General features: G+C 47.8%; 1 protein-coding gene across 5 annotated transcripts in view; it reads left to right on the top strand.

Moving 5' to 3' along the window:
* TSPAN18 (tetraspanin 18) overlaps nt 1-25,440 on the top strand; it is a 220,002-nt gene that overhangs the window by 37,097 nt on the left and 157,465 nt on the right. For all 5 annotated transcript variants that reach the window (XM_064288250.1, XM_010592106.2, XM_064288249.1 and 2 more), the window contains exon 2: nt 7,674-7,757. The gene's annotated coding sequence lies outside the window, so the exon portion shown is untranslated. The remainder of the gene's footprint in view (nt 1-7,673; nt 7,758-25,440) is intronic.

The raw sequence follows: 25,440 nt of genomic DNA, 5'->3' as shown, positions 1-25,440 counted from the left end.
CCCCCTACGTTGCTAATTTAAAACAAAGCAAGACAAAGGCCTGGCTGTGCTCTGAAGCCTTAAACTGCAGAGCTTTTTATCTGTCAACAGGGATGCCTCAGACTGGCAGTGGCCCAGCCTGTGTCTTGGGGCCGGCATCATGTGGAGAGAGGGGGTCAGAGGTTGGACTGGCAGCTGGAGTGTCTCTGAGGATGCTGCCCCTTATTGGGGGACAAGAGCGAGAGTCCTCGTGGTCTCAGGGCTCGGAAGAGATGTAGAGTGTCTTGGGTGGGGAGTGCAGAGTAGAGAAAGAAAGAGAGAGAGAAAGAGAGATTGCTGGCCAGGAAAATGTTGATCATAAGGCTGATCCCCCGCTCCCTCCCTTGGGCCCTTGATGCCTCCTCCAAGAAGCAGTCCCTGAATACTTTATCCTACCCTGTTTTCCTCCTCCGAAATCCTACTGCCTTGGGATTCCAGGATGTCAAGAGAAATTTAAACCAATGGCCTTTAAAATTATTTGGAAACTTAGTATATAAAATATTCAAAAGCCCAGCTGTTGTGAATTAAGTGTTGGCACCGGTATGGAGTGTAGACCCCATCTGTTCTTTGTGTCGACCCCTGAGAGAGAGAGGGAAGGGCTCTGAGGAGTAGAACTTGGCCACTACTCTTTTCACAGAAAGTAGCAGCAGATTCTATTTTACATAATGCTCGCTTCCTCCGATTATTGAGTGTTTATTACGTGATGGGTGCGGCGGGAGTCACTTGACATTCATTGTTAGCTCATCTCATCCCCCTGGCTCAGGCTGTGAGGCAGGACTATGATTGTTGACATTTTGCAGGTGAATAACCTGAGGCTTAGTGGGATAAGGAACTTTCCAGAAGGTCACACAGGTGGCAAGTGGCAGAGCTGAGATTCAAACTCAGGCCTGTGAGACACACAAGCCTGGTTTCTTAACCACTGTGAGTTCCTGTCATTTGATGCTGAGCCTCCTCTTCTTCCGCCCACCCTGCCCCACGTTGCACAAAGGAAGCAGGCTTCATCAGGGGACTTGTCTGCACAAGCCCATTGCCAAACGGTGCTACGTTGTCTTGTCAACCATCTTGGGGTTTCCCCCTAAATGGCATCTCTGCAGGAGAGTGTGGCACTTCCATCGGCATCCATCCCTCAGCCCTAAACCAGGCAGTTGACATATCCCAACAAGCTGGCCTATTGTACACAGTCGGCAAACCAGCTCTCCTAAGAATGTGGCCTGACACAGGCACAGGAGAACTTTGGTCCCTTTGTGGTACTGCTTGTGACACCACCTGGATCAGCAAAGGCCAAGGCAAGAGGTAGCAGGTGGTGCTATGGGTTGGAACTGGGACTAACTGTTTGACCATGTGGTCTCTGTTCAGATCCACAAATCCTGGAAGACTAAAGCAAGGTGGCCTTCATAGCTATAAAAATTTCAGTTCCTCGGGGTCCAGAGAGGAATTATGTTAATTATAATTATAAAAAATAGTTGAGAGTCATCTATTTCCTCTCTTTTCTCCGTTAACCTAGTTCTGCCTTCTCACTATTCACTTAACTTATTCTTTTATAGTTCCATTCACCTTCCATCTGTCCTTCTGTCCATTCCTGTAGCCGTCCATCCATCCATCCATCCATCCATCCATCCATCCATCCATCCATCCATCCACCCACCCACCCATCCACCCACCCACCCATCCATCCATCTTTCCATTCTTACAACCAACCGTAACCTAGTTCCTCCCTTCCACCGTTCAGGTTCTTTAATGTATCAGTTCTCCACCCATCCATTCATCTGTCTTAGCAACTATCCATCCATTAACTATTATTTGCTGAGTCAGGAACTGTGACCACAGACAGAAAGAAGACTGTTCCCATCCCCGAGGAACTCATAGTCTGGTGGAGGAGAAAAATCACATGAACAAAGATATACTCTGCTGTGATGCTGACTTACTATCTATACACCCAAATTTTTATGGGACCCCAGAGGACATTGATTTATCACCCTGTGCAGATCCAGAACAGGAGACCTGGTGGTGCAGTGGTTAAGCACTCAGCTACTCACTGATAAGTCAGCAGTTTGAACCCATCGGCAGTCTGTTTCCGTAAAGATTTACAGCCTTGGAAACCCCATGGGGCAATTCTACTTTGTCCTATAGGGTTGCTATGAGTCAGAATTGACTCAACAGCAGTGGGTTTGGTTTGGTTTTGGTTGGGAATCTAGAAAGTTTTCTCAGAGGGAAGTTTTGAAGGATGAGTAGGAGTTTGCCAAGTGTTTTAGGGAGTGGGAGGAGGGTTTCAACTCAGGGTTAGGAAAGGAAGGAGGGACTTCCAGGCAGAGTGACAGCAGTCAGGCTGGGCTGAGCATGGCTGGTGGGGTGTGGTGAGTCCCAGTGAGTTGTTTAACTCTGAGGTCTGTGCATGTTGGGAGGACCTGGAGATGGGCCTAGAAAGGCAATCTGGGGACAGATAATGAAGGGTTCAAAATTGTTTTTTGTATATAGGAGATAGTCATGGTGCTCCACATTTATGGGCTTACACTGACAGTGAAGGGCAGAATAGGTTGCAGGGACCAGAAGCAGGTAGACCAGCCAAGAGGCTGTTTGCAGCAAGAAGACAGACAATGGTGAGGATGAACCCAGACAGGGACGTGCAGGGGCAAGAGGGATGGGGAGTCAGGGATGATTTGGGAGACTCGAGATGAAAGAGAAACAATGGCTGGGACAATAGAGGAGAGTCCTTGATCTGGGTGCTGGTTGCTGTGTTTATGAAAATTCAGCAAGCTGTGTGCTCATGGTGTGTGCACTATTGTGTAAGTAGGTAATATTTTAATAATAAATTTTACAAATGGAGGCGAAAGCCTCAGGGTATATGTTAAAATCTCTCATTCGGGTCTCCTCCAGGACACTGAAATAGCTCTCAAAATTTTTCTTATAAATGGAGACCTCACCCCTTAATTTAGAAGAAAGAAGAGGCACTTGATACATCAGTCTTCCCTTGGTCTGGGAGCATCTCAGCACAGGAACCTCAGGTCCAAAGGATGTGCTGTGCTCCTGGCACTGCTTTCTTGGTGGTGTGAGGTCCCCATGTCTCTCTGCTTGCCTCTCTTTTTTATGTATCAGAAGAGATTGGCTCAAGACACCATCCAAACCTGTAGATCTCATCAACACAAATGCCACCAAACCATCTCATTACATCACAGTGACAGGATTTACAACACAGGGGAAAATCACATCAGACGACAAAATGGTAGATAATCATACAATACTGGGAATCATACCCCAGCCAAGTCAGCAGACTTTTTGGGGGCACACAGTTCAATCTATGACAGTAGGTAAGTCACTTGCTCAAAGTCAAGGAGCTAGTAAGAGCTGGACTCAGGATTTCAACCTGTGCCGCCTCAATCCACGGGGCGAACTTTGTACAAAACCCAAAAAACCCATTGCTATTGAGTTGCTTCTGACTCACAGTGACCTTATAATGACCCTATGGGGCAGGGTGGAACTGTCCCATAGGGTTTCCAAGGTTGTAATCTTTACGGAAGCAGACAGCCACATCTTTCTCCCGAGGAGCAGCTGGTGGGTTTGAACCGGCCACCTTTCTCTTAGCAGCTGGGCTTCTAACAACTGCACCATCAGGACTCATTACTTTGTAAAGCAACAGCAAATCTGGGGCTGAAAGTGGGGTGGTGAGGTGGGAGCCAGAGATACCTCTGTCCTTTTGGTCATCCTTCCTTTCGAAAGCTAAAGACAGCCAGGTCAATGGTGACCACCATCACTTGGCCACCATCTTTCCACACTGCCTCGATCATTCCAGCACCAGCCACCCCTCCTGGCCCTAAGTCCAGAGGTCTGCGCCTGACATCCATAGTGACTCCTCCACTTCCCCCATGGAGAGGAGGAGAGGAGAATGAGATCCCAGGGAGAAGGAGGGAAATTACAAGCCCTGCTGGTTTCCCTCACACAGTGCAGATTTGCTTAAATAGGAATTAGGATTAGTGTTGGATTTTGCCTCTCTTGGCAGGCTGGTAATAAACTAATCTCCTCTCGGGCTGCAGGGAGGCAGAATTTCACCAAAGACAGGAGACAGCTTAAGATCAGGGAGTGCAAAACCTGGAAAGTAATTTTGTTATTGACGGCCCTGCCCACACCACCAGACACACAGCCTGAAGCTCCTTCCCAGTACGCCACTGCCTTTAATTTCGTTAATGTGTGACATTCGCCCAGGCTGCGTGGCTGACAGGCACGCCTGACATTAATACATGTTCCCTGTGGTCCCCAGAGCTCATAAAATCTCATTATCAGTTCTGAGCCAGTAAATGCAGTTCCCGCCTCAGGTAGGCCTGAGTTCCTCAGTGATGGCCCCAGGCAGTGGAGCCATGGACCTTCAGCCACACCAAGGAACAAACTCCTCCCTCTGTCGTGGGAACTCTGCCTCCCGGGCCCCTGGGAGGTGGCCAGAAAAGCTGTTCTGTAGGTAGAGCGCTGGGTTCAAATTTACCTCTGGGGAAAGGGGCTCCTTCTGCTCATCTAAACCAAAAAACCCAAACCCATTGCCATCAAGTTGATTCCAACTCATGGCGACCCCATGTGTCACAGAGTAGGGCTACTCCATAGGATTTTTCTTGGCGTTTCTGTAATCTTTACTGAAGCAGAATGCCAGGCCTTTGTTCCACAGCACCACTGAGTGGGTTTGAACCCCCAAACTTTAGGTTAGTAGGCAAGTGCAAACTGCTTGTACCACCCAGTCGAGGTGAGCTGATAGGCATTTTGGGAAGGCTGTTTGTCAGTCTCTTATCACATGTGGACTGTACCCAGCTTCTGCCCAGCTGGTGGCCCACTTCTGCCATCTGCATGGAAGATTATCCTACAGAGATGTAGCACAAGGGGGGTGACTGCTGCAAGGCTGTAGTGGCCAAAGTGGAAGTAACCCCCATATCTGTAGTGGGAAAGGTAAATAAACTCTGGCCCACACATACAATGGGATGCTGTGCAGCTATGAAATAGAGAAGATCTATGTGTTCTCATACTCACAGATGGACGTGACATCGCTGATATGTGACATTGGTAGAACACGTGTAGAAGTCACACTGTTGGCTTGATATAGCCACAGGCTCACACACGCGCACACGTAGCATAAGGTCCAGAAGGTCACATTCCAAAGTCTTTGCAATGGTATGTTAAATAGGATTGATGGGTAAGGAAGAACTTTCCCTTTTGTAATTAAAAATGAATTATATGTCAAGGGGACGGATGAAGATCAAAGACCATAGCCTTCAGGGTGGATTACACCTCAACATAAAGAAAACAAAAATCCTCACAACTGGACCAATAAGCAACATCATGATAAACGGAGAAAAGATTGAAGTTGTCCAGGATTTCATTTTACTTAGATCTCCAATCAACACTCATGGAAGCAGCAGTCAAGAAATCAAAGGACGCATTGCAATTGGGCAAATCTGCTGCAAAAGACTTCTTTAAAGTGTTAAAAAAACCAAAGATATCACTTTAAGGACTAAGGTGCCCTTGACCCAAGCCAAGGTGTTTTCAGTTGCCTCATATGCATGCAAAAGCTGGACAGTGAATAAGCCAAGGTGTTTTCAGTTGCCTCATATGCATGCAAAAGCTGGACAGTGAATAAGGAAGATGGAAGAAGAATTGACGCCTTTGAGTTATGGTGTTGGCGAAGAGTGTTGAATATACCGTGGACTGCCAGAAGAACAAACAAATCTGCCTTGGAAGAAGTACAGCCAGCGTGCTTCTTAGAAGAAAGGATGGCGAGACTCTATCTTACATAATTTGGACATGTTTTCAGGAGAAGGACATCATGCCTGGTAAAGTAGAGGATCAGTGAAAAAGAGGAAGACCCTCAATGAGATGGATTGATACGGTGGCTGCAGCAATGGTCTCAAGCATAACAACAATCATGAGAATGGCCCAGGACTAGGCAGTGTTTCATTCTGTTGTACACAGGGTCCCTGTGAGTCTGAACCAACTTGGTGGCACCTAACAACAACAGTTAAAAATGGAAAATTGTATGTGTGTGTATGTAGATACGGGGGGTATTAGTGATTCAGTGGTAGAATTCTTGCCTTCCAGTGGGGAGGCCTGGGTTTGATTCCCCACCAGTACACCTCGTACGCAACCACCACCTGTCTGTCAATGGAGACTTGAGTGTTGCTGTGATGCTGAATAAGCTTCAGTGGAGTTTCCAGACTAAGATAGACTAGGAAGAAAGGCCTGGTGTTCTACTTCTGAAAATCAGCCTATGGAAAAAAACCCTGTGGATCACAATGGTCCAGTCTGCACCAATCATGGGGATAGCTTAGGACTAGATAGTATTTTGTTCTATTGTGCATGGGTTTGCCATGAGTCAGGGGCTGACTCGACAGCAGCTAACAACGATATATATATATAGGTGTGTGTGTGTATATATATATATTTTATATATATATATATATATATAGAACTAATTTCTCCAATCATAGTCATAGTCTGGCCTGTGACACATGAAGTCACCCTGGGCTGACACTGCCTGGATGGACATCTGAGGCAGATATAGCCAATTAAAGTGAGGCCTTGTCCTTGGCCAAGCCCTGTTATCTTCAGTTAGCAGGGAGTTCTGAGAACCCCTTCAGTGCATGGGGCCTGTAGAGTTGACCTGGAACCTATTGCTCCCATTTGTACCTCTACCACTGCTGAGATGGCACTTGCACCAAGCCTGACTCTCAGGGGCCTGAGTTCTAGTCCCAGCTCTGCCCCAATTCAACAGTATGACCTTGGCACGTTATTTATCTTACCCCTAAAGTGGTGATGCTTTCTCTTGGGGTCGTAGAGGGTTTCGGGGTTATCATCATGATCATGATTCAAATGAAACTTGATCAGGGCTTCCACTATGGGGCCCGGGCTTTGAGGGTGGAAGGTGTCTGGAAAGGGAGCAATAACAGATAATCCAGGATCCGGATGACCTGGGATGTGGACTTGGCTCCCCCCTCTCTCCATCCTCACAGCAGTAAGCTTTGCTCTTTTGTTGCTCAGCTGTCCATGTGAACGAGCCAGTTCCCTGGGGACTGGCCTAAGCCTTGCTGGCAGATATGTGGCCCAGACACGGTGAATTTGATCCTTCTCCAAGACCTGCGGTCTCATCATCAAACCGACAGAGGAGAAGGCGGGAGAGGCAGAACTTCTGACCTCTGCACTCTTGGGCTCCTGTTTTTCACCACCGGAGGCCTCTCCTCTTACCACATATCTGCCCATGGATACCCTACCTTGAAAGTACTAGACTGCCCAAAGAGCCTGCATTCATTAAGTAATGATTAATTCCCTTTCCCATTTTTGAGATTATTCAGTCTCTTTTCAGCCTGAGGAAACTGGAGTTCCCCCACCGAGTTGGTCATGTTCTAAGCAGAGGCAAAGATACTTGATGCAATGTTTTGATTAAAATGTTCGATGTCATCATGCGGACATCGAAAGGCTCCCAGGCTGTTTTTGAAAGACTGAAAATAGTCCCCAGTCCTGGGGACCTTCTGGTGTGGCTGGGTGCTTGGTTCTGGCTTTCCAGTGGAAACGTCAGGGACTGAAATGACCGCAGAACCAACATAGCCCACTAGCCCTTAAAAAAAAAAAACCCAAAACCAAACCTGTTGCCATTGAGTTGAATTTGCTTCTCTCTGTTCTCCCTCTAGAGTTTATCTGGAAACCACCATCAGGGGACCTCAAAAGACTCCTGACATCCCTCAGCTGAAAGGAAAAGACACCTGTTGAGAGAGGTATGGTTTGGCAACACTGACGAGCAGCATCTTATTTAGATAAGAGAGTCTGTTGCACTCTCCTGTCCTCTCCCTGGCCCTGAACTCCCCCTTTCTGAGTGAGGGGCCCTCAGCACCTGTTGAGGACCTGCAGGGTGGAGTGCTTCTGCCCCCATCCTAGGGAGACACAAAGAGGGGTCTGAAGCTGAAGTGGGGCGGCACCAAAGTGGGCTGCTGCTTCAATGAGGGGAATCACAGGTTGTGATTGCTTCTCAGTCAATTTAGGAAGTGAGAGTGGGAGGGAGTGAACTCTCCAAGGGAGAGCAGAGTTCCTGGGGGTCCACTGAGAACCTGGCCTGTGCCAAGAACCCCTCCCATAGGTCACCTCTCGTCCCACCTCTGCCTCCCCCACACCCCCATAGCCTGGGCACTGTGGGAAGGAAATGCTTTCCTGGGGGGAGTCCCTTACTCTCCCTCAACCAAGATAACGCTTAAATCCACAAGGATTAGGATCAGTGACCACATTCCATGAAGGGATTGAGAACAGAAAAGCCTCAGTTTGCTTCTTGGGCTCTGGAAAGTCCTTCTCACTTGCCATCATCCCAGGCCCCTGGTGAGGGACTGTGTGACCTCATGAAAGGTTTCTGAATAAGGAGCCAGGACGCTTGTCTTCTGGCCCTGCCTCTGCCACCAACATGCCTTACAAGTCATTTCTCTCTTTAGGCCTTGTTTTCTCACCTATAGATTGGGGCAACGGTGATTTTAATCTCTGACCCAGCTCTCACATCCTCAATTTATGAGATTCCAAGACCAGGGCTGAGGTAGAGGAAGTGACAGGCAGGGAGGGCCAGCAGGCAGGCAGAGGTAGAGCAGGAGCTTGGGAAGGCTGGAGAGAGGGGAGTGGACTTGAAAGCTCTGAGGAGATCTGATTGCCCGGCTTGGGCAAAAGACCATGATTCTGTGGAAAAACCACAAGTTCTCACATGCGCACGGACCTGGGTTTGAACCTGAGTAAAGAAGATGAGAAAAAATTAACAAAAGCTTATTGAGGGCTTCTGTACACCAAGCGTGTTTTTTCGTTCTGTCCTCCCGATAACCCTGTGATCATGGCGCTCATATCGCCTCCATTTCAGAGAAGTGAAAAACAGGCCACAGAGAAGTTAAGTAACTTGCCCAGGGTTACACAGCAGTGAGTAGTATAGCTGGGATTTGAATCCAGTGCCTGAACGACCATACCATTTTTGTGTCTTTTGCTTACTAGCTATGTGAGTTGAAGCATAAGGTTAAAAAAAAAACCTTTTAAGGTGTTGGAAAAATTTGGAAACAGAGAGTGGTGATGGTTATATAACATGATAAGTGTAATTAATGTCACTGAATTATACATGTAAAAAAATGTTGAAGTAGCAAATGTTTGGTTTTATATATATACTTAACCACATATTAAAAAAAGCAAAAACAAAAAAGCTTTTAGCCAAATCACCTGTCTAAAATTCTGTTTCCCTGAAAAAAATGTAAAAATGATTCATTTCATTTCTCTACTTCTTTTTTTTTTAACTTAGTGCTTTTCATAAAACCTCCCATGGGTCTTAGTTTTCTGGTCTCTAAAATGGGGCCATAACACCTACCTCCGGAGTAGTTTGGGGGAAAAGATAAGATGAGGAAGGAGCAGAAAGCTCCCCACACCGTTCCTTGTACACCGGAGGTACTCCCTATACAAACGCCTTCACCTGCCTTCCCCACCCCTGGGGCTGTTGTGAGGGTGGATGGGGTGCGCAAACTGTAAAGTGCTGTGCCCACTCAGCTGATGGCGCTTTCTATTTTCGCTGCCTCCTGTGCCCATGGTCGGCATGCCTTTGGCCACTTTCCTAGCCACTGATCTCATGCTCCTCTGGTGTCCACGCTCACTCTCTCCCTTTGGAATCGTGCCCCTGGCTTCCCTAGATTCTTTTAGGCAGCGGGCACCGTACTCGGAATCCAAGGCACTCTGGATCCTTCCCAGTGGCAGATAAAGCAAGGCCTGGCTGAGGCCCACGGGGACAGTGGTGGGGCAGCAGCAAGGCCTGGGGCCTGCCCTATCTCTTCCTCACTGACACTGTCCAAGTCTTCAGCCCAGCCAGAGCCACCTGAGCCAAAATCATCACTGTACCCCGGCTGGCAGCAGAAGCCCTGACCCCACAGACAGCGGTTGCTGTATTCCAGAGCTGGGATCCCACATGGTTTTCTTAAGCAGGAGAAGGCAGTGGAGCGAGTCAGAAAAAGCTTAACTTCCCCAGAACCTTTCTTCTAGGGCTGTTTCTCCATCAGGGGAAGCCATGGGCCTCTGTGTAGGAGATAAGAACCTCTTTAAGTACAGACAAAAGCAGCAAGGATGCAGTTGTTCCTGGTTTACCCACAGGAGGGGAGCCGAGGGAGCAGAGCAATTTCACCTCACCTCTCTCGTTAGTCAGGAAAGAGGTAAATGTTATACAGTCACAGGGAAAATAGAAAGATGATCATAAAGCAACAGCCATAGAGCCCTGGTGGCACAATGATAAAGTGCTCAGCTGCTAACCAAAAGGTTGGCAGTTCAAACCCACCAGTGGCTTTGTGAGAGAAAAGCCCTGGTGATGTGCTGCCATGAAGATTACAGCCTAGACAGCCCTATGGGGCAGTTCTACTCTGTCATATAAGGTCACTATGAGTCGGAATTGACTTGATGGCCCCAACAACAACAAAGTGACAGGCAGAGAGTCATGTGCTTTTGTGGACAATGCCTGCTTGGGTTTTGGAGCCAAGATGGTGGAGGCTGCCATTCAGTAGCTACAGTAAAACCTTCAAAAGCTGGAACCCATGTAAGGTGGAAACCTGTCAGAGAGGGAAAACGCGAATATTCTCCACTAAATACAAGGCATTAGAAAAGTGGTGACCGCGCCTGTCAAAGATGGAAAACTTTTGAGACCTGGAAAAGCAAGGCAGTCCCATCGAGTTCTGGCTCTTACAGTCTTCACTGTATTTGACCGTGAAGTGAGTGATTTGATCCCCCACAGTCTCAGTTTTCCTATCTATAAGATGGGCAAATAGCACGCACCTCATCAGGTGGCTGTGAGGATGAGGTAGCTGCCGGGGGCAAGCTCCTCTTAGGCTTTTAATGATGGCAGCCCCCTTGGAATAACACAGCCTCTCAAGGTGACCTCCTCAAAGAGGCTCAGCCTGTCAGGATATGAGAGCTCAGTGTTTGTGACCAAACAGTGGGGTTACCCAGGAGATACATACCCCTTGTCTAAGTGTGGTCTAAAAAAGGGCTGAGAGTGGGGCCTGGGCTCTGTCAGCTCTCCGTTCTGACATCCTGGGGCTCGGGGTGTCCTGATATGAACAGTGCTTCCTGAGCCCCCATCCCACGGCTCACCCTTCCTTCCTGAAGATCAGTACTGACCTTTTTTTGTGGATAATCTCTGATCCTCCCCACATCTTCCCAACATCCCCTATCTTAGTTACCCACAAGCAGATGACTTTAAAGAGCAGAAATTTATTTTCTCAAACTTCGGGAGGCTAGAAGTCCGAATTCAGGGTGCATCTCCAGGGGGAGGGCCTTTGTCTCTTCCGGCTTCTAGTAGCTGCCAGCAACCCCACCCCCACCCCCCTTGCGTGTTTCTGTGTCTATTCAGCTCTCTTTATAACTCAGAAGGGATTACCTGTAGGACCCAGTCTGCTCGGGCACGACCTCATTAACATAACAAAAAACCTATTTCCGAACAGGGTCATATCTACAGGTACAGGGGTTAAGGCTTCAACACTTATTTTGGTGGGGGGTGGGTACGATTCAATCCATAACGTCGTCGTGCTATCATTATTTATTTCAGATCTACTGTTTACATGCAGGACTGTCTAGTACCATAGGGGCTGGAGACACGAGCTGCCCCCAGAGAGAACGAGAATGATCCTGCATCCTTATCCTTGAAGTGCATGAGTATAGCACAGTCCACGTCTGTCCGGGTCTGACTGTGTAACTGGGCATTCTCCCAATTAACCTCCACCTAGATACAATGTTTACTAAAGTTCAAATAAAAAAATGTGCTCATTTGATGCTTATGCTTAAGCCCTGGTGGCATAGTGGTTAAGAGTTATGGCTGCTAACCAAAAGGTTGACAGTTCAAATCTATCAGGTGCTCCTTGGAAACCATATAGGGCAGTTCTGCCCTGTCCTATAGGGTCACTTATAGGGTTGCTATGAGTTGGAATCAACTCGATGGCAACGGGTTTTACATATTATTAAAAATCGCCAGTGACTGCCGCAGTTGTTTAGAACTTAGACCAAGAAAAGCTTTTTTTTTTTTTTCAGGGCAGAGTGTTTAGTCATCTGCAGTGTTTAGAATTGTCAGCTTTTAGTAGGTTTGTTTCCATATTCCCTATAGACAGTTCATTCCCTTACTGCCCACATCTTGGACAGGTGGCTCCCACTGACCCACCCTTGGGACCCCAATAGCAAGATGTTTCTGAGAGGGTTGTTGCTGGGGGGCGTGGGTGATGGGAGCCTGATTGGAAGATCCCAAGGAGGAGACCCTGTGGTTGAGTCCTGCCATCTGAGTAGGAGGTTTCCTGGTGGACTAGATGGAGAAAGGCAATATTAAGCTGAAGCATGGAGGTGGGACAGAGCCTGGAGCCCTGGGGAGCCTTAAGTTGGTAGGTATTTGGTTCCAGTTGCTAAAAGCTGGCGGGGGCTCCGACCACCTTCTGTGTGTCAGTGTCTATTGTCAGGGAGAGTTGGGCACCACAAGCTTTGTCAGCAGCTCCAGTTTGCCCTGCTGGATGGGGAGGCGTGCCCCTCCTGGGGAGACTGCCCGCCCTGCTCAGTGGGACCCCTACCCTCTCTCCCTCCCTCTCCAAGCTTTTCCCTTTCAGCAGAGCAGTCTGTGGAGGCAGCCCTTCTAATTAAAAATCTCATAAATACCAGGAGGTAAGGATCCAGGGGTTTTGTTTTTTTGTTTCTACTGAGACTCCTTAGAGGGTCTTTTTGGTAGGATATGTCGCTTTAGAGCTGAGATTTTCTCCGACTTCAAAGACAGGGAAGCCAGGCTTCTTAGGAACACAACATCTGTTTAAACTGAACTTAAACCAAGAGGCAAGCTCATCCCCCAGGGAGAGGGACGGGGCAAAGGCACAGGGGTGCAGAACCCTGCTTTCTGTCTCTGGGGAGAGCTCACCAGGCCGGTTCCTGTGCCTGCCCTGCCATGTGTCACCACCCTGGGCAGTAATTCTCAGCCAATGCAGAGGGGGTGGGGCTGGGGGGATTCTGGTCAGGTCAGAGACTAAACTTTTTGCTGCCTGCTATCCAAACAGCACCCAGGCCCACAACCTCAGAGGTTTCCCCACCCAGAAGGGGTAGACACTGAGAATCAGGGCAATAGAGTTGGTCAATAGAGCTGGCTCCTCCAGCCTGGGGAGATCCCCGTGGCCCTCAGAAGTTACTTTCTAATCTCCCAGCTGGAATCTCCCAGCTCTTGGTGTTTGTGATAACAAATCTTCCCTCCCTTCCCCCTTTCTTTTTTTCTTCCTCCATCCACCATTCACTGAGCATCCACTGGGCTGCAATGATTAAAAATCCCAATTCCAGAGTCACTGGGTAGTGCAAATGGTTAAGCACTTGTCTACTAACTGAAAGTTTGGCAGTTCAGATCTACCCAGAGGCACCTCGGAAGAAAGGCCTGGCGATCCACTTCTGAAAGATCACAGCCATTGAGAAAACCTTGTGGAGCTCAGCTCAATTCTGCACTTGCACACACACACACACACACACACACACACACACACAACTATTCCCCATTCCTGACCTCAGAGAGCTCACAATCTGATTGAAGAACCAGATTGCTCCCAAAGGGGAAGAAAAGCTGAGCACGTTGGTTGTGTGTTCTTGTGTGTGTGCACGTACTGTTATTGTTAAGACAATAAAACAGCATTACAGAAAGCTTAGAAAAGAAATCAATCTGTCCGCCTCACAGGACAGGAGGCCCATTTGCGTCCCGCCTTGGTTCACACTCAGATACATGCTTGACAGTGTTGGCTACCAGCAAGTGCGTTCAGTTTGCCTTCCTGTTTTTCTGGGTCCCCTACGTGTCATTGCATAACAGCTGAGTGGGATTCCTCCCTGGGCATAGCTAAACTAGAGACCACTGTGATTAGACATGCAGGTCACGTCCAATGTCCACTGTTAATGTGCATGCCTCTTACGTACAGTTGTCAGATTTCGCAAATGAAAAGCCAGGATGCCCAGTTACTTTTGAATTTCATTTAGACATTGAACATTTTTTTGGTATATATATATATATATATATATATATATATATATATATATATATATATAGTGGCGTAGTGGTTAAGTGCTACAGCTGCTAACTAAAAGGTCGGCAGTTCGAATCCACCAGGTGCTCCTTGGAAGCTATGGGGCAGTTGTACTCTGTCTTATAGGATCACTGTCAACGGGTTTGGTTTGTATATATATGTGTATATATATGTATATACATACATATATATAGAGAGAGAGCCCTGGTGGTATAGTGGTTAGGAGCTACAGCTGCTAACCAAAAGGTTGGCAGTCTCAATCCACCAGCTGCTTTTTGAGAACCATATGGAGCAGTTCTGCTCTTTCCTATAGGGTCACAGTGAGTTGGAATTGACTCAACAGCAACAAGTTTGGGTTTTTTTGTTTGTTCATATATATATATATGCCCTATGTAATATGTGCCCCCGTGTAATATTTAAGACCTGGGGACATTGGTGGTTTGGCTGTGTGACTTAGCAAACTTGGACATCACTGAATCCAGCCCCTACGGGTCCCTCCAGGCACACCCCTTCCCAGCCTCCTTGGGTGCCTCCAGTGATGGCAGGTATTTGGTTTGCTCCCTGTGGAAGGGTGGGAGTGGCTGGTGGGAGGTGTGAATTACCCTCCTTCCTGTGCCTGTGGAGCTGCTTCTGCCAGTGTCCACCAGCATCTTTGGAAACAAGAAGCGTGTTCTTACTGCTGTGTGGGAGAGGACCCCAGCTTTGAGGATCTTAGTCCAGGCCTGCAAACGACAGAGCTTTATGACTTCTCTCCATTGATGAACTTACTTTTCATTCTAAAGCAGCTTCAGGGTAATAAAAATATAAATCTAAGTGGCAGACAGTTAAAAAAAAAAGAGATTGACGGCTGGCAAGACAGGGTGTTGCCTTGTGGTTAAATGGATTTTCTGTTTAACTGAGGGTTAAGTAGAAAACTTGTTTTGCTTCAACCTCTGTTGTTGCAAACCTTTCTAAAATGTATTAGCCTGCTCACTGGTTTTCCTAAGTGCACCATAATGACCATAATTGAATCTCTTTGCTGGTAGAGAATCCTGGGGGGCGCTGGGGCTTACTGCAATAAATGTCAGCCAGCAACATGCTCATTGGTTCTTGGGCTGCGGAGCCTGTGGCGAAGGCTGGGGTGCTCTGAAGCAGTTCTTCATATTCTCTGCCCTCTCACCCTATCTCCCCAGCCACCCTGGGGCCTGGCTCAGGAATGGAATTAATAAGTCCATTTTATGGATGTGGGAACTGAGGTTTACCAAGTGAAGGATTTGCCCCAAGTCATGTCTGGCTGGTGAGGAGCTGGGCCTGAAGCCAGCAGAGGTGCCCAGGTGAGTCGGCCTGGATTTAAATCCTGACTCTCACTTGTTGGCTGGAGGACTTGGAAGACCATTAAACTTCATGAACCTCGGTTTCTTCAACTGTGAATTGGGCATAATAACCTTACCCGGAAGAGCTGCTGGGAGTTGAGGTGAGGTCGCCATGTGGGCAGGCTAAGGGAAAATACCCGTTGCCATCGTGTTGATTTTGACTCATAGTGATCCTATAGGAAGAGCAGAACTGCCCTATAAGGGTTCCAAGGCTATAATCTTTACGGAAGCAGACTGCCACATCTTTCTCCACGGAGCAGCTGGTGGGTTTGAACTGCCAACTTTTCAGTTAGCAGCCAAGCGCTTAACTACTACACCACCAGGGCTCCTTTAAAGGGAAAGCCAAACTAAAACCTGTTGTTGTCCAGTGGTTTCCTACTCATCAACCGGATAGGCCAGAGAAGAACTGCCCCATAGGGTTTCTAAGAAGTGGCTGGTGGAATCGAACTGCTGACCTTTTGGTTATCAGCAATAGCTCTTAACCACTGCGCCATCAGGGCACCTAAAGGGAAAACAGCACCACCCAAAAATCAGGCAGATGTTGGTCCCTGGGCCCTGTACCCAGCTACTTTCCACCTTGCTGTTCTTCCTCTACATGAGTGGTTTTGCATACTCTGGGGCCCGAATATCTGGGCCTGAATCCTGACTCCACCCCCTATTCCCTGTATGACAACATTTCTGGGCCTCAGTTTCCCCATCTATAAAATGGGGACCATAATAATAATCTGCCTTCTAGGGCTGCTGTGAGAATGCAGAGGAAGGGTGCTGGGCATTGTCATCCGCGCTTGAGGACTTAGTTAGGTGAGTTAAGGTTAATGGAGCTGCTCGGGGTTTGGTTCATATTCTGACAGTTTTAAAAGACCTGAGCTTTAGGCCTGAGCTCCCTGTTGGCACGTCAGGAGTTTGCATTGTCAGTTTGAGGAGGGGGAAAGATGCACCCCCTCCAGACAGTGGCAGGAAACCAGCTCAAGGGAGGGTGATCTCTTTCCTTGCCTCCAGACTGACAGTGCTCCCCCAGGCGTGGTCCTAGGGAAAGAGGCTAAGGGGGACTCATGGGTCACTTATGAGGGGCTCTGGGCCCTAGATGGAAGGCTTCTGCTCTGCCAGGGTTCCTACCACAAGGATTTCTCTGGCCGAGGGATGCTAGCCCTCCAATAGCCTCTCTGTTTAGGACTTTCCATGCTCCCACCCCCATAGGTCACACATTTCTAGCCTTTCCAAGAAGCATTTGTTTTGCTCCTTACCAAGGCATCCCTAGAGCACAGAGACCTATCTGTGTGACCTCTGAAACAGCCAGGGAGGTCATGGTGGGAGTGGGGAGGATGCTTTGCCAAGCCAAACCCTGATTTTTGAGGCCACCTCTTCTGGCCACTGGCCTGTGGGCCCACAACTCCTTGGGTCCTGGAGGCAAATCTGCTTTAGCTCCCTTCTGCCCAGCCACCTCCTGGGTCTCTAGCTCACCCACTTCTAGTTGCCCTCTGGGATGCCTTGGAGTTGGTGGGAGCTAAGTCAACAGTCACCCTGGTATTTTAGGAGAGGACCAACAACCCACATGCCAAGCCCCCGGGCAGGGCTGGTTTATTTATGCGTTTATCTTTAATGGGAAGGCTGAGAGAAATTGCATGGTTTGTGAATATTTACAGGCAAATTACTACAGGGAGGAAATGAATTCATTCTCTCTGCTCTCCCACTGTTAATAGATCACACCATGGTTCCCCAACGCCTGCCTCCCATGTCCCTTCCTTTTCTTTCTTGCAACTGCTTATAGTCTTTATGCCAGCTGCAGAGAGGCGGCTGGGTAAACACGTCGATTGAATGCACCATGCATTTATGGAACTCCTACTGTGCCCCAAGGAGCCAGGGTGGCGTAAGCCGTTTGCAACTGGGTGTTAACCTAAAGGTTGGCAGTTCAAAGCCATGCAGCAGCTTCTCAGAAGAAAAGCCTGGCAGACTGCTTTCCCAGTTGGCCAGTTTCGGTAGAGAGCCAGGACAAAAGATTATAGCTAAGAATACCCTACGGAACAGTTCTACTCTGCAACACATGGGCTCACCATGAGTCGGGGGCCAACTGGATGGCAGCTAACAACAACAACCCTGTGTTACAAGCTGTCTCAGTCATCTAGTGCTGCTATACCAGAAATACCACAAGTGGATGGTTTTAACAAGGAGAAGTTTATCCTCTCACAGTCCAGTAAGCTAGAAGCCTGAGTTCAGGGTGCCGGCTCCAGGGGAAGGCTTTCTCTCTCTGTTGGCTCTGAAGGAAGGTCCTTGTCATCAGTCTTTCCTTGGTCTGGGAGCATCTCAGTGCAGGAACCTCAGGTCCAAAGAACTCGCCCTACTGCTTTCTTGGCGGTATGAGGTCGCCGTGTCTCTCTGCTTACTTCTCTCTTTTATATCTCAAAAGAGATTGGTTTGAGACACTATTTAATCTTGTAGATCTCATCAGTATAACTGCCACTAATCCATCTCATTTCATCATAGTGATAGGATTTACAACACATGGGGAAATCACATCAGAGGACAAAATGGCAGACAATGATACAACACTGGGAATCATGACCTAACCCAGTTGACACATATTTTGGGGGGACACAGTTCAATACATGACACAAGCCCTAGATACCTGATCTTAGTGTAGCCATTTCAATACATTTGTGATGAGGAAATTGCTCCTTCTCTCCGGGCCTCCGTTTTCTCACCTGTAAAGTCAGGAGAGGGATGGCTCAGTTGATCTCTGAGAAACTTTCCAGTACTAGTCAGCTGCTTGTTAATCCAGTTCTCCTCTCCACAGAGTGTTAACTGGGCACCCACTAGGTGCTGGTGCTAAGCGGGGCTCTGGGAATATACTGGTGAACCAGACAGCCAATGCCTGGTGGTCTGTGTTTCTCAGATCCTTGAGTATTGAGGGAAACCCTGGTGGCATAGTGGTTAAGTGCTATGGCTGCTAACCAAGAGGTCGGCGGCTCAAATCCGCCAGGCACTCCTTGGAAACTCTACGGGGCAGTTCTACTCTGTCCTACAGGGTCGCTACGAGTCGGAATCGACTCGACGGCAGTGGGTTTGTTTTAGTTTGGTTTGAGTATTGAGGTCAGCCATGACCAAGGGCAAGGCTGGCATTGAGGTTCCAGACCAACAGCAATCAGCACAGGCAGACAATCCACTGACCAGAGAACGTGGGGCTTCTTGGAACATTGGTCGTGGTCCAGAGCCCCCATACTTAGCCATCCTCCCGGGAAGGGTCAGATGTCATCTGGCCCAGCCTGTGCAGTCTGAGTCCCATCCCAGGCTCCAGGTCTTGCTGAGCCGAGCCAGGGGTAGGTGGCAGCCACCGTGGGACCTGATGGCTGCAAACCGCCTGTGTCTGACCTGGGAACCTGCCTTAGGAGTTGACCTCTAGGCCTTTCTCAGAAGGAGAGGAGCCCCTCTTTTGCTTAGGTTTCTTCTAGGTTCACATTTTCCTCCTTGACCCTCCCCCTCTCACTCCTCTGCTTTGGTTTTGAGGTGTGCGCATGTGCCCATGCCCATTGGAGGGGGTTCCTGCTGCCTGGAATCTCAGTTTACCCAGATCATGGGCAGTGGGACCAGCCGTTTACCCTCAGGACTCTGCTTTCTTTTCCCTGAAATGGGGGTAGGAAGAGACTAGAAATTTCAGAACTGTCTAGGGATCCCTCAGGCCAGGCCAGGATGTGCTTACATGCTAATAAAAACACTGTGCCCTTTTTGTATTCAGTGAGGGCCCCTCCTTGACCTGCTATGGGAAGGTGGTAGTGGGACAGGCCAGCTCGTGTCAGACCCGGGGATGGTAATGGGGGCAGTGGCCTTCCTATGCTGGGAACCTTTGGGATCAGGGCTCTGGCTGACAGTTGTCAACTCCGTGGAGAAATGGGAGCATGCTCTCTTGGTTTCCCATGACATACCTATACATATGCCTGTACACACCTGTGCACATATTCCTGCACAAGCCTGTGCACACACCTGCACACACTCTTGCACACCCCTGCTCACACATCTGCACACATCCACTTACAGACCTGCACACCTATGCACATGCCTGCACACACCTGCTCACATGCCTACACAACACCCAGAGAAACATGCACATACCCATCCATGTAAACACCTTTACACTACATCCTTGCTAACACTTACCCACCCAGCCATATCCTTCCCTACACAAACACCTTTCTTCCCACAAATTCCCTCGCTCTAAGCCTGTGGATCTCCCTGCACCCCCTCCCATCACACACGCACACCCCTGCAATGTTGTAGCGAGACTTTTAGATGACCTTGCTTGTTCTCAGCTCCAGGCCTACAGAACTCTGCATTGTTAGAACCCTCTGCATGGCACAGAGCCAGCAGCGGTGCAAGGAAAGGTGGGAAGGTTGAGTCAGGGAATAATCATGGACCCAGTGCAGATGTCTCTGAGGTGAGTGTGCTTCCTGATCCCTCCTGTTTCACACCTCCCTCTGTCCATTCATTCATTCATTCATCCGTTTAGCCATCTATTCATCCCAGCACATACTGCTATCGGGCTCAGGCAAAATCATGGCCTTTGGCCTTAAAACACTTACTTTCATCATTTCCTTCATGGTTCTGAGGTTTATTAAGAAAATGACATTGGATCTTGATACTTGTTTTTGGAATCAGAAACTCTGGAATCCAGTCTCTGCCACTTGCCAGCTGCATGACTTTGGCCAAGTTATGTCATTCCTTGAGCCTCAACTTCCCTTTCCGTAAAATGGGGGTCATGGGCCCTGTGGATGACAGCTGTGATCACTGGCTTTGGGACTTCCACATCTGTCCACAAAACCCTCCTTAAAATGAGGGTAGGGAGGGGATGAAATAAACTTCCTGCAACCTGCCAGCTTCCTGGGGCTGGGGTGAGAACTAGGGGAAGGTGATCAGGAGTTTTGGAGTATTCGGCAAGTCTTTGAGCCTACCTGTGAAATACCTACTTTTCTGGTTAGTTTCTCCTTTCCGTTACTTTAAGTGAAAGTGGTTGAAGTTCAACAATTACTCTAAAGCAAAGATAAGAAGATAAGGGGGCAGGAAAACTAGAGTACTGGAAACAGAACAACCAGAACGCCATTAAAGAGAATGTTGACACATTGTGAAAAACGATGTAACTAACGTTACTGAACAAATTGTCAAACGGGAACCTAATTGCTGTGTAAACTTTCACTTAAAACAAAATGAAATATTATTTAAAAAAAGAAAGAGAGAGAGAGAGAGGGAAAGTAGTTGAGAAAGGGCTGCCTTAACACACAGATTAAGGAAATATGATGCTTTAGAGGGCTCTCTGAAGGGCAAGAGGAGCAGCCAAACCTGGTGCCTTAGTCATAGTGTAGCTACAGCCTTGCTGGAGGGCTCTCGGCTGGTCCTGCCCCTTGGGTGGTCCTGCATCATCTACACGGTAGAGATAGTGATGCCCGTTGGTGAAGGCTTGAAAATTCTCACCTGACGTCTGCATGTTGAATGTTGAATGTTGCTGGTGGTTGTCCACAGTCACCCAGATTCCACCGAGGGGCCCCTCCCCTCCTCACCTGGTTCCTTCCGGGGGCCTTTGCAATGCAGGTCCAGATGGTGAGGCTGCCAAGGGCCTGGGGTTACCAAGAAGTGGCTGAGTGGCTTCTTTTTTTTTTTTAATGTTATAGTACTTCTAGTTATCATTGGAAAATATGATGAATAACTTCCAGAGGAGTCTCCCTCTCTCTCTCTCACACACACACACTCACGCGGACTACTGTGAACTTCTTGATGGATGGCACCTTGTCTTCTCTCTGTTGCTTCATTGCCTGTAGTAGCACATAGTAAGTGGTCAACAGATCTTCACTGGATGACGAATTAATGGAATCTGCCAGCCATGTGTTCCTTGGATCTGTCTCTCCTCTTACTCAGGTTTCCCAGGTCTCCTGGGCATGTTTGGTTACAATGCAGGACTGGAGAGCCCTTTAAAACAGTTAAAACACTTTCATATACAGCAACTTCTTTTTCTTTTTTCCCCAAAGGACTACAAGCTTTATTGAGGTATAATTTATTTAAAGATCTAAGGCATTCACTTCAATCAATTTTGACCTTATGTACACCCATGTCATCCACACCTCCATCAAGTGTAGGGCTTTTCCATCAGCCCAGAAAGTTCGCTAGTGCCCCCTCTTAGCCCCTGTGCCCTCTCCAGGGACAGCCACTGATCTGCTTTCTGTCATTATAGATTGGTTTTGCCTGTTCTCCAATGTCTAATGTTTCTGCGATTCATCCCTGCTGTTGTGTGTATCACTAGTTTGTTACTATTTATTCCTGAGTAGGATTCCATTTTATATATATATACAGTAATTTATTTATCCATTCACCCTTTCATGGGTAGTTGGTTTTTCTAGTTATTGGTCATTATGTAACCAAAGTACTTTGAATGTTTGAACACATCTCTATGTGAACTTATGCTTTCTTTTCTCTTGGGTAAATACCTAGGAGTGGACTGGCTGGATCATATGGTAGGTGTATGTTTAACTTTCTAACAAACTGCCAGGCTGTTTTCCAAAATGGTTGTACCATTTTGCATGTCTGTCCGCCATGTATGGGAGTTCTAGTTCCTCCACATCTTTGCCAACACTTGGTGTGGTCAGTTTTTTAAATTTTATACATTCTAATAGTTGTGTAATGGTGTCTCATTGTGGTTTTTGCTTTGTATTTCCTAATTGGCTAATGATGTTTGAACATCTTTTCACGGGCTTATTGGCCATCAAAAATCTTCTTTTGTGAAATGCCCATTCAAATCTTTTGCCCATTTTTTTTTATTGGGTTGTTTGTCTTTTTATGGTTGAGTTATAGGACTTCTTTAATTTCTAGAAGGCAACATAGGAGAATATCTTCATGACCTGTCAGTAGTAGGCAAAGGTTTCTGAGCTAGGACCTTAAAAACAGTAACCATAAAAGGGAAATTTGATAAACTGGACTTCCTCACGGAAGTGCTCAGTGAATACTTGTTCAATAAATAGCGATTAATGAACAACCATCAGGCAAGACAGTACAAGTGCCGTTCTCCCTTCTTGGCAGCTTGGAAACCAAGGTCTGGGGAAGTTAGATAGCTGGTCAAGGGCCCACAGCTGGTAAGAGGCAGGGCTAAGTGAAGGCAGATCTCCTGGTTTCAAGTGTTTCTGCACTAGGACAGCTGCACTCTTTACTTGTAAGTTTAAACCAATAATGCGAGCAGCCCATGCTATAAAAATCTAGAGTGCTATATAAATAAAACGTAACATTAAAAGTATCTATGGTGATTTTAATCATCCCTAACCGCTGTAAGGAAACAAAGCATTATTCTAAATCTGGGCAGGGGCTAGTGCTAAAATCCAAATGTTTCATCGGGTCTTGATACATTCCACATTGTGAATGCTTTGTTAAATGTCGTTGAGGTGCAGAAGGATATTTATAAAATAAAGGTAGAGGGTAAATTATAGCAATACGTCGAACATATGAGTCACTACCACCTGACCCAGAAACCCTGAAGGCCGTGTGTCCCCTGCCTGAGCCTACCTTCTTGCATCCCAGATTTTGCATTTATCCTTCTCTTGCTTTTTTATTTTATGACTTTTCCATGTCCATTACATATATATATATATACCCAAAACACAAACCCATGCTGTTGAATAGATTTTGACTCATAGTAACCCTACAGGACAGAGTAGAACTGCCCCACAGAGCTTCCAAAGAGCGCCTGGTGGATTCGAACTGCCAACCTTTTGTTTAGCAGCCATAGCTCTTAACTGTTACACCACCAGGGTTTCCACCCATATATATGTATGTGTGTGTGTGTGTGTGTATATATGTATATTCATTCAGCAAATACCTACTCCATTCCTGTTTAGTGTACCTCCAGCTCATCCATCATCCATGTATCAGTGGAAGCTTGCATGTCACTGTGATGCTCAACAAAAGGAGCCCTGATGGCACGGTGGTTAAGTGTTCAGCTGCTAACTGAAAGGTCAGTGATTCGAACCGACCAGTCACTCTGCAGGAGAAAGATGTGGCAGTCAGCTTCTGTAAAGATTACAGCCTTAGAAACCCTATGGGGCAGTTCTACTCTGTCACCATGAGTCAGAATCAACTCAATGGCAATGGGTTTTTTTTTAATGATGCTGAACAGATTTCAGCAGAACTTCCAGACTAAGAGGGACTAAGAAGAAAGGCCTGGTGACCTTCTTTCAAAAATCAGTTAGTGAAAACCCTGTGGATCACAACGGTCCCATCCACAACTGATCACTGGGATGGTGCAGGACGGGGCAGCTTTTTGTTCCACTGTGCATGGGATTTCCATGAGTCGAGGCCACTGGACAGGACAGCAGCTAACAATAACACGGAGCTTCCGGGTTCCGCCCCTGCTTCAAAGGGAAAAGCCGAAACGTGATTTTTCTTCCTCTGACAACATCCTCCCAGTGGTGTGTGCACTGCCTTCACCACCCTCTGAAGTCAGCTTTCCCCCTCACATGCCTCCTTTACGTTTTGGTCAGCCATCCAGCCCCCTCTGAGATTTTTCCACAAAGTATCTGTGGGTTTGGCAAGGTGCTTTTATATCATTCGTAGTGTTTCCTCTGTCTAAAGGCTTTCTCCCCCTTTCTTTCTGACTCTCTGTTCATTGGGTGAGGAGCCCTGGTGGCATAAACAGTTAAGTGCTCAACTGCTAACAGAAAGGTTGCCAGTTCAGACCCACCCAGCAGCTCCACGGAAGACCTGGTGATCTGCTCCTGTAAAGATTACAGCCTAGAACATGGGGTTGCTACAAGTCAAAATCTACTTGACATCACCTGACAACACCACCAACATACATATGGTCATTGACTGAACTTGATAAAGCAGAACTTTGTTCCTAGGACCTCTCACCCTTGCTACCTGCTAAACGGCAGTACGCAGGCACCCAGGGTGAGGCAGGAGACCGGCTGGCAGAGGTTACAAACACCTGCTACTTAATATCTGTGTGACCTTGAGCAAGTCATGTAACCCCTCCTATTCCCCATGCAAGGTTTGGGCAACAATAGTGCCTACCTACTGGACTAACTGAAAGGTTGGAGGTTCAAGGCCACCCAGAGGTGCCTCAGAAGAAAGGCCTGGCAATCTACTGAAAAATCAGCCATTGAAAACCCTATGGAGCACAGTTCTACTCTGACACACATGGGGGTCGTCGCCATGTGTCAGAGTCAGTTTGACAGTAAGTAACCTGTTACCCAGCTACTGTGATGCTTAGGCGACACAGCACGTGAAGTCCTGAGCCTGTACGCAGCAAGGGCTCCGCCTAGGTGGCTGTTATTATGATTAAGTGAGACGGGGGCACCAACAAATGTCACCCCGTAGGTTCTCCCAGATGTTTGGCAATTTGGGATTTGCAGACCCTCGCACATCCACTGCTGACTCTTCAGGGCTCCTGCCGATATTATGCGAAGTAGGCTGGGCATGTGTTGTACCCCCATTTGACTGATGAGCAAATTGAGGCTCAGAGAGGGAAGGAGTTTTCCCTGAGGTCTCCCACTGGTAAGTGGCAGAGCAAAGCCTGAGTTGCCGCTCCGTGAACTGTCCGTGGTGAGATACAAGGCGAGCTCTGCAGGTGGGGTCGGGGCGGTGGGAGAGGCTGCAGGGAAAGAGGCTCTGTGGCTCTGTGCCCTGAAATCTGGCACTGGGTAGGCTCAGAAGGAAATTCGATGATGTCCTCAGACTGTCTTTTTGCCCATTTTGTGGTGTCTGTTTCCCCAAGTGGACATGGTTAGGGTCCTCCTCCCCGAGCCCCACTGGTGGATGGAAGTCGTGCAGGGCTCTTGGGTGGCATCTGGGAACTAGTCCTTTCCCCGCTGCCTGCACATGGATTGTCCACTTACATTTTCAGCGCTTGCCCCATTTCTCTCCGTCACTGTCTTGGCCATCTAGTGCTGCTATAAGAGAAATACCACAAGTGGATGGCTTTAACAAAGAGAAGTTCATTCTCTCACAGTCCAACAGACTAGAAGTCTGAATTTAGGGTGCTGGCTCCAGGAGAGGCTTTCTCTGTTGGCTCT

This window comes from Loxodonta africana, chromosome 7 (genome assembly GCF_030014295.1).
Source record: "Loxodonta africana isolate mLoxAfr1 chromosome 7, mLoxAfr1.hap2, whole genome shotgun sequence".
Classification (NCBI taxonomy): domain Eukaryota; kingdom Metazoa; phylum Chordata; class Mammalia; order Proboscidea; family Elephantidae; genus Loxodonta; species Loxodonta africana.
This window is presented reverse-complemented; position numbering and strand designations above follow the sequence as displayed.